Genomic DNA, 10,229 nt, shown 5'->3' on the forward strand with positions numbered 1-10,229 from the left:
TAAGTTTCCTAGTTAGAAGATACCTATACTCAAGAAATGATTAGTTAATAATATAAATCTTAAATCTCAAAATAATTTACATAGACACAAATAGTTACTTATATTTCTACAGTAGTTTTTCAAAGCACTATCAAATCATGAAATTCAATCCTCACAATACAACACAAGTTTTCTTATTACAAATGAAGAAACTACAGTTTCTATAGGTCTGTGGGTATATAGAAAGACAACGGATGGACAGACAGATATATGAACAAATAGGTAGGCAGAAAGATAAGTCACATACAGAAAAACACAAGGTCAGTAGCAGACGGTACTCAACCTTTAGAAAACATTTTTCTCATTATACTACAATAGATAAGAGCACAGAAAATCCTGAAGATATTTTTTGAGGCTATTGTGAATGGGAGGGTTTAACCGAGTGACATCTGGATATACAAACTTGACTCTATAGGCCTTAACATATATGAGAAAATGCATGAAGTCCTGTGGGTGGGCTATGGGAGGGGGTGCAGATAGGTGACGGGGAGCCAAATATGATTAAGATTATGAAATCCACAAAAATTCAATAAAAGCATATTTTAAAAAGAATATACTGTCTTCTGATAAGTACAAAATTAAGTTAAATGTTATAAAGAAAATCCTGAAGAAATCCCCCAAATCAAGAATTTAACATAGGGTTAGTTAGAAGGGAAGATGTAAAGGAAAAGAGCTCATGGTGATGGTGAAAAGAAGTATAAGATCTGGATTGGTAGAAGGCGTATAAGAGGGGAGTACTGGTAGATAAAAACAGTAACTACAAAGACTACATTATAATGGCAAGTGACAAAGAAAGACTATAAAACTTTAGATTGGGCAGGAACATTCAACAAACCTAGCTAAGAATATGCCCATGGCCAACAAATACAAAAGGGGGTTATTTTCTAAGACTCCTAACTTCCACTCTTTTATATTCAGACAATTGTGTCTATTTCTCTTTATCCCTCCTGTCCCAACGTGTGGGTCAAATATTATTTTTTCCTAGAATGTTCCATTGTCTTTGAAATACGTATTATATGTGTGTACATTCTCGCCAGGAGAAATTTATTTCATAAACCAGCTACATGCTGTGAACCATGAAAAGTCACTTCTCCATGGGAAAGAGGATAGACAATTTGAAAGTGGGCTCATTAACTGTTTCTACTCCATCAAACATGGTTTTCATATGGTAGAGGAGAGGCAAAGGGTATTTTTCTTTCCTGAGAACTTACTAGTGAGTCTCATAGAATTTAGAGGTCATGGTTGATGCATAAGAACAAAATATAAAACACGGTGGATTTAATTCACCGTAGTTTCCTATAGACATTATTATTCAATTAATATGTTTTCTCTTAAAGAATAGTTATTTCAAATGTAAAACTGGGGAGGAGAATCTGAAAAACAGATCTAAAGGATGAAAATCATTTCCTGATGCAATGTGTTTCTGTTAAAATGTTCATTTTTACTTGTTCCTCAATTCTAAAACACCCAGACTAGACTAGAAAGACACGATTCAATAACACATCTTCAGAGTATGCATGGATTATATTAAAAATACAAAAGCGAAGTGGTGCTGATGTATGAGCTGGTGGTCCAGTCTTGCTTTCGTCAACTGATGCAGGAGTGTCCTACATGAAAGAGGGTTCATTTTCTGCTCAGATATCGTTATAGGTACTGCAACTTCTAGATGCTAAAATTAGAAAGGAAAGATGAGTCTTCTTGTATTCATTTACAAATTATGATAAATTCTGTTTTATTTACTTAGGAATTAGGTAGAGTTAGAAATTCTTATGTGCTCATTTTTTAAATGCAAAATTAAGAATAAATGGTTAATTTTTCTAAACCAGCCTAGACCATCTAAGGTTCTGAGTAACTAATCTTAAAATGATGATATTCATGGCCAATCCTATTTAGGAAAGGACTTTACTAGAGTTAAGGGAGGGGAAAAAGCACAGATTCACTTCCTAGACATTTTGGCACCAGATTGTCCTGCCGATGACTTTTACCCCTCACGTTCTTTACTGCCTTTCATCACAAAGGGCTCATTTTCAATCAATGCAACATAGTAAACAGTGTGTTTAATTTTGACTTGCATGGTATTTATTTCAACAGTGGGTTCTTTTAAATTTTCTTAAGATTAAATAAAATTTGCTTTTAAACATAAAAGCAAAGCAGTAACTAAACCACAATAAAAAACAAAATCATATTATTTGATAGGCAAGAACTGTTCAAATAAAAATAATGAAAAAAGTCAACTTTCTAGAGTGTTTTTCTATTCATGGTCTATTATCCTATTAGGAAACCTCAGCAATTCCTCTAACTGCCTGGGTACAATTGGTATTTAATTAAGAGGCTACTAGCAGGAATTCCATCACACCAGGAGACAATATTTTATCAGAGCACGATTAGTTTGCCCTAATTTGCCCCGAAGCACTTCATTTTAACTCATAGCTTTGCTTCACAGGTCTCCCCTGCTGATTCTGCCTTTGCTTGTCCTATTTTCAGACCCTGTGGACTCACTGAGATTGTGAAGCAAATTCTTTGTGCACAGCCCTTTTCAGTGGTTTGAGGAGAAAGTCATGGCATGGTCTGCCTTCTTTTCAAAATTTCCTCTTTCTTCCCTCATAAAGTCTGTCATTAATCTCATTGCTGCTTCCACATGATCACCTCTGTAGCTTAAATCCTTTGTGTAATTCTACCATCATAAACACTCCTGTGTTCACTTTCAGCTGTGTATTTTTGTCCTCGGTATTTACTGAGCAACTATAGCCCTCCCAGAATCGTCCTCAGCCCTTTCACACGCATGAGCTCATTTGTCCTCCCTGCAAGTTATTATCTGAGGTGCACAGCTGAGGAAACAAGACGCAGTGATACCCTCCCAGTTCACAGAACAAGCAAATGGCAAAGCTAGACTCTAACTCGGTCTATCCCACCCCAAGCCCAAGTCCCTCTCCACCAACAGCTGCCTCCAATACCAAGCATCTTCTCACCTAAGTTTCATCACTTCTACAGTGACCTACCGGGACCGGGCTACTACAGAGACAGATTGCTATTGCACTCTTAGTATGTGCCAGGCACTTCTCTATCAATTAAAAAAAAAAAAAAAAAGTGACAAGGAGCAAAACCAAGTGCCTGGCTTTCAGGAGCTTGTGTCTAGTAGGACAGGAAATACAAAGCAAATACACATAAATACATGCCAGCTGACATATATTATGACACACACAGTCATAATCCTCTAAAAGAACCAAAGAAAGGACAGGTTGCCCAAGGGAGAGACTTATGCCACAAGGAGCCTATTCTTACTAGAAATAAACTAAGGACTATTGGTAATCAAAATCAAAATGGACTCCTAGTGTCAGCCCTAAAAATTAATTAATTAATTAATTAATTATCCAGAAGGTTATGCATGAAGAACTCTCGTGCATAAATATAAATACCTGGTGTGTCTTTCACAGTAGTACGAGGACCACAGCCTTGCACAAGAAGCAAGTAGTACTTACACAAAAGTATGATGCTAGGATGTCTGTCCAGCAGGCATTTCTTTAATTTTGTACTGATGTGTGATCGCTGTAGTCAAGGCGTATTATTCAAAATATGTAATCGCCTTTTCTTTTCTTCAACTTCTTTGAATACAAATAGTTCACCATGGTAGGCTTATTCCCACGGCAGTGCTCTGCTACTCACACATAAACTTAATATTTGGAGAAATTCTGATTATAATTTGAACTGACAGTTTTGAAAATAAATTCATCCTCCAAGAAACATAACAGAACTAAATATTCAAGCAGCATAAATATTCTAAGATTTATTTGCCAAGTTTTTTTCTCCTGCCACAGCCGAGTCGTGGGGAGGCAGACCTTCGGGTGCGGTCAAGAATCGGCTCCACAGGTAATCCACCGCCGTGGCGGAGGAAGGCATTGCTGCTGGAGGTGTAATGGACGTTAACACAGCTTTACAAGAGCCCCTGAAGACCACTCTCATCCATGATGGCCTCGCACGTGGAATCCGCGAAGTTGCCAAAGCCGCAGACAACGGCCAAGCCCATCTCTGTGTGCTTGCCTCCAACTGTGATGAGCCAATATATATCAACTTAGTGGAAACCCTTTGTGCTGAGCACCAAATCAACCTGATTAAGGTTGACACAAGAAGCTAGGGGAATGGGTAGCCCTCAGCAAAATTGATCAAGAGGGGAAGCCCGGGAAAGTGGTTGGCTATAGCTGTATAGTGGTTAAGGACTATGGCAAGGAATCTCAGGCCAAGGATATTATCGAGGAATACTTCAAATGAAAGAAATGAACAAATAAAAAGTTTGGCTCGTTAGAAAAAAAAAAAAAAAAGACTTGTATGCCAAGAACCAATTTGACTTAGCTTTTTGATTTTCCATCAAGTCATATTCACATTCAAACATTTTGTTTGCTGTACCCTGTCTTCATTGTTCCTATTATAATATGGAGGTTGTCATCAATTCATATTTACTGAGGATTCCTAGTCATCAGATAAGATCATCAAAAGAAAACAATGCCCTTCTTACCGCTGAATTAATCATAACAGCTAAACTGGCTTTCAGAGGTAGGGAGTCACAGCAGAGGTCTGACTCAGGGAATAACCTTTTCAGAAGACAGCAAACATATCCCATGAGAATCCCATTTAAAATGCTCCTCCATCTCTTAATACTATGTTCGTCTTATTTTCTTTGTAGCATTAACTAATATGGATATACCTCAGCTTAATGAAGTTAGGTTCTCATAAATGCATTCCAAATTGCAAATATCAAGCCAGGCCTTCTGATACAGGCTTGTAACCCTAGCTACTCAGGATGCAAGGCAGGAGATTCACAAGTTCCTGGTCCACCTAGACTACAGAGTGAGCTCAAGGCAAACCCAACCAACTTAGTGAAATCCTGTCTCAAAAGAACAGGTAAATAAATAGCTGGAGATGTAGTTTGGTAGTAAAGTGCTTGCCTAGCATTTGTGAGGCCCTAGGTTCAATCTCCATAGCACAAAAAAGAAAAAAAATATCATAAGTCACATGTGCTTCATGTCTAATAGACAGTACAGAGCTAGTTTGGCAACCAGTACAGTAGCATATCAGTTGTTTATCTGCATAATCACATGGCTAACTGTGAGCTGAGGTTTTACCATTATCCAGAATCTTGGTGAGATGGGGACCAGCCTGGTCTGCATACTGAATTTCAGGGCAGCTGGGGCTACAGGAAGACCCTATCTCAAAATAAAACAGAAAACAAGCAAACAAAACAATCAAATAAAATTTAAACAAAAAGAAATAAAAAATTTCAACAGGCTGATACTAAGAGATTAAAATAGAATTTTAAAATCTTTTGTTGAATAAAAGCCCAGGATCTGATGTCTTCACTAGTGAATTCTGCCCAGCACATGATAGCAATTTCCCTCCCTATCACCACCAAGGTTGCAAGCAAGAGAGGCCTGTCACCACAGTGGACATGTGCTGTGTCACCTCCCACCTGCTGCCTGTCCTCAAGGGGTAACCCACACCTGCCTCCCATGCCAAGGACATAGGATCCTGGACAACCTAGGCATGGAGGTGGATGATGACCAGCTCAAGGTTATCAGTGAACTGGGTTGGGGGAAAGTGAGGGTATCATCATCTAGAGTGACAGCAAGCTTACCAGTATGCCCACAGCAAGACTGTGGCCATCTCTGCTACCCTGAACTCTGCCTTCATGGTAGGTCCTCCCCACTACACAGGACAGTAGAGGAGGGGGAGGAGGAGGAGGAGGAAGAGGAGGAAGAGGAGGAAGAGTTGCAAGAGTCAAGTGATTAAGTGGAATTTAGCTTGTTTGATTAAATTTCTCCTCCCCTGCAAATAAAATCTTCATTTAAAAAACAAACTAATGTGGGCTGGAGAGATGGATCAGTGGTTAAGAGCGCTGGCTGCTCTTGCAGAGGACCTGGGTTTGATTCCCAGCACCCACATGGCAGCTAACAACCAGTTCCAGGGAATCTGATGTACTCTTCTGATCTCCGTGGACACTACATGACACAGGTTAGCTTACATATATGCAGGCAATACACTCATACACATAAAATAAAAATAATAAATAAAATATTAAAAATAATAAAAACTAAAAAAAGAGCTGATGTCACTTACCCTGAAACTTCCTTCCCTCCACCCTAACCCCTCCAAAAATAATTTTTAAAAGAAAATGAGAGGAAAAGAAAGAACCTGAGAGAGAAGAACAGTAGGAAACAGGTGTTACTAAGGGAGATATGAATAAAAATGCAGTTATTTAAATGGGAGGAGGGAGGGAGGATTGTACAAGGAACCTTGGGGATAATGGGAAAGAAGGAGATCAAGAGAGGTGGAACCACAGGAGGAGGGTAATTAATGGGAAAAATGGGGGCACTGTAAATGGGGAAACCATGGTGGAAGTAGGTTAGACAGTGAGAGAGATAAATAATGCCTAGCTAGTTTTAAAAAACCAGAGGGAACCATATTAGTTCAGCAACCTACTGACAAATTATACATAAATTATCTCTGCATGAGCCCATGTGTATAGCTAAAGGCTACATAACAATAAACAGTCCCAGACAGGAGATACTTTCCTTTGAGTTGTTGGCCAGGGTGGTCCAAGAGACTCCCAAAATTACTCAGGCTATTGTTACAGCTCCTGATGGCCTCCCAGAACTTGAAGGTAAGAACGTACTGCCGAAGACAGAACATAAGTTGGACACAGGATTTGGAGAAATAGAGCTGCACCTGACCTGGAAGCCACTTCCCCTGAAGGCTAGCTCTCATAGCTTTGGAGGAAGCTATGAAGGTGTGTTTCCCGATTGGCTCCTGGCTTCCCTTCCTAGTTCCCACACCATGTCAGGCCCTACCCATTGGAGGAAACAGCCAATCGGGAGACATAAAGCATGGAAGCAGGTTTTCCTACCAAGTTCTCCCCCAGCAACCTGGTGTGGTCAATGGGAAGATGACAGATGTGGCTAGGCAGGAGGCAGACCCAGAGCCTGTCTGACTCAGGGAACCAACAAGTGCAGTGGGGAGAGGAGAAGCCCCCTGCCTCCTTAGCCCACTGCTAACTGGAGCCAACACCTGTAAGTGTATTAAGAATAAAAGAATCAAAAGGGATAGCTAAAAATGGTAATGAGCTAACCAAATTAATGCCTCATACCCATGCTATGGTACCCAACAAGGATCTATGGAGAAAACAGTTAATACAAATAGACAAAACCTTTCCATGCTGTGTGAGACCTTGTCTATGAGTGATTTAATATATAATTTTTAATGTTCCTTTGAGTGTTTTTACAGGTGAGAAACCCATTTGAAAGATACCTGAAGAAGCAAAGGCTGCTATAGACAACTGTTAAGAAAATCTATAGTACCAGGGGTGTGTTGCCCCCCCATGAGCTGTTGGTCAGAGAGAGCTCCTAGAGGTCCTCCAATTCACCAAGGCTATAGCCATTAATGTCAGTTGTACACTGGAAAGGTCAGTAAGGCCATGTTGCTGAGGACACTGCATGTTGTGAGTGCGGGAGAAGAAAAAGAGATGGAACTGAGACTAAACCAAAAATCTCCATGGCACTGGATGGATGACGTTCATATTGCCAAAAGGCTCTATACAGATGGTCGGGGAAGAAAGGATCCCCTATAATTCTACTCAATGATGGACCCATGTGCTGCACACTATGGACATGCCAAGCAATACCTGCAAGTGCAATAATGGCTCAACCACATATGTACAACTGACAAATTTCTAATTGGATAAGGCCCGCTCCTAGGGGTGGAACACACATCTGGTGCTATAGACCAGGCCAATGCCTTTTGTTGTGAAAGGCTACAGGCCCTAGTGGAGAAGCCATCATAAGTACATTGTTTAATGAGTATAGTATACCTACTGGGATATCGCCTAGGCATTTATATTGACATTCATGTTTGTTTAAATGTCTACTTTCTCCCATTTATCTTTATGGTAGGAAAAAACACCACTGAGATAGATCAGTGGACACGGCCTAAAGACAACTAATGGGGAAGCCCAAGAAGTCACTATCTCACCATAATACAAGAGAGATCACCCTACATCTATCACCCACCCCAAGGCTCAGGAACTTTAGCAGAAGATGGACTGGAAGATTGTAAGAGCGGAGGAAAGGGGTGGAGTGTCTCCTGATTGGCTGGTTCCTCCAATGGGCGGGGACTGACACAGAGTGGGAACTAGGAAGGGAAGCCAGGAGCCAGAAGCCAGGAGCCACTGGTAGAGTGTGATGGTGTAGGAAACTCGCAGCCAGCACAGCAACTCAAAGACAGAATGGACTGACTCCTGTGGACCTGGGTCGAGATCGCTGGCCCCAGAGGTGTAAGCGAATGCTAGCAAGGGACTATGGGCGTGGCACAGTCTGATAAGGCAGGCTCTGAGTCACGGTGGCACAGGGCTAGGCACTGAGTACTCATTCCTTTGTAAGTTAATAAACTCACATAAAATATATTATATGGTTTGTCTCATCACTCAGGAGACTCAGAGAGAATTCGAGACACAAGGTGCCAAGGGAAAACATCAATGGATGACCCAACACCAGCTTCAAGACCAAATAACCACGTCAATGGCCAGCACAGCATACGCCATTGGTGCAGTAGTGGCACTTTTATCTTGGGGGCAATCAACAGCTACCCAAGTTGAGTAAAAGCCCACTCAATGGGAGGAAACTCAAGTGTGGTACTGTAACATAACCTAATACATATGGCCAGAGTGGTCATAGATCTTAGAGAAAACCCCAAAACTCTCACATCACTAGACTAATGTGATTTCTTACTATGTACAAAATATGTATCCTTATATTTACAGACAAATATCCCAGTCACCATTCATCAAAGTAGCTCATTTTGCATCAATCAGAGACTAATACTAAGTACTACAACTGGTCACACATGGAAATTGTCTATGAATTGCCCTGGCCTAAGGGACACATCTGCAATGCAACCTCTACACCTGAGGCTCATGGAACATAAAACAGAGATAAAGAAGAGGACACTAATGAATCAGTTCTCAATAATGAAGCTCCCTCATGCAGCAGAGGGACAGGAACACAAAAAGTCACAAATAGCCAAAGTGTAGAAATCAAGAGTCTGCTAAATAATGGTCCCTGAACAGGACCCCTTTATTAAACTTCATCCACCCAAGGCTCAAGGACCATCGTGGAAGAGGGAGCAGAGAGATCGTAAGAGCCAGGGAGGGTGTGCATGACCATATGGAAACAGAGTCCTACAAGATCCTGGGAACCTGCTCATACGATTTTATGGCATAGGTGTCAGCATGTACAAGTCTCATGCAAACTCAGGCAGACAATAACCCAGCATAGAACTGGGATAATGAACAGCAGACCCCAATCTTATCTAAAGGAATATTGGCAAGTTTTTGCTGCTAGATGAAGAAGAGCTGATCTTCCTAAAACAAGGGACTCTAGATAGGCTGACTAGACTCAGTGGATGGACTTGCACTGGAGAACGGCTGGGGGCACTGCAACACAGTGGGCAGTAACAGGATGACAGGGTATATGGGCTCCAGTGATGGGGCGAAGCTATGGGAAGGTGTCAGTGGGGATGGGGGTATAAAGATGATTAAGATTGTTTGAGATGTCCTGTATACACAAAAATACACCAAAAAGTCAATTAAAAAACAAGAAAAAGAGAAAGCATGAATAATTCCAAACTCATTTTACAAGGCCAACATCATCCTAGTACTAAAACCAGACAAGGGCACAACAACAAAAGAAAGTTATATGCCAATATCTCTGACAAACATGCAAAAATCCTGTATTAAATTCTACAAAACCCAAGCCAACAAAACGATAAACCAACCCTCAGCATTATCCCTAGTTCTGCACACAAATCAATAAATATGATATACCACTTTAACAGTGAAAGGCTCCGATGATCATCTCAGAAAACTCAACATCTTTTCATCAAATTCAGTATAGAAGTGTAGAAGAGTACTTAAATAAAATAAAGGCCACACATGACAAGTCCACAACTAACATGTCAGTCAGTAATGAAAGGCGAAAACTCTCTGCATTAGAAACAAGACAAGAATGGTCATTCACATCCCAGACTGCCAAAGGAATTTTAACAGGAACAAAGCTAGAAACATCATATTACTTGATTTCAAAACATGCCACAAAGCTATAGTAATCAGAGCATATTTGGTATAAAAAACAGATTTAGCAGTAGACTAT

The 10,229-nt window shown here is 40.5% G+C and overlaps 1 protein-coding gene and 1 pseudogene across 4 annotated transcripts in view; one reads left to right on the top strand and one right to left on the bottom strand.

Moving 5' to 3' along the window:
- Corin (corin, serine peptidase) overlaps positions 1-10,229 on the bottom strand; it is a 277,674-nt gene that overhangs the window by 202,505 nt on the left and 64,940 nt on the right. The window lies entirely within an intron of this gene.
- On the top strand, positions 3,911-4,314 carry LOC108491061 (annotated as a pseudogene).

Source organism: Nannospalax galili, unplaced genomic scaffold (genome assembly GCF_000622305.1).
Source record: "Nannospalax galili isolate Female #2095 unplaced genomic scaffold, S.galili_v1.0 scaffold318, whole genome shotgun sequence".
NCBI lineage: Eukaryota > Metazoa > Chordata > Mammalia > Rodentia > Spalacidae > Nannospalax > Nannospalax galili.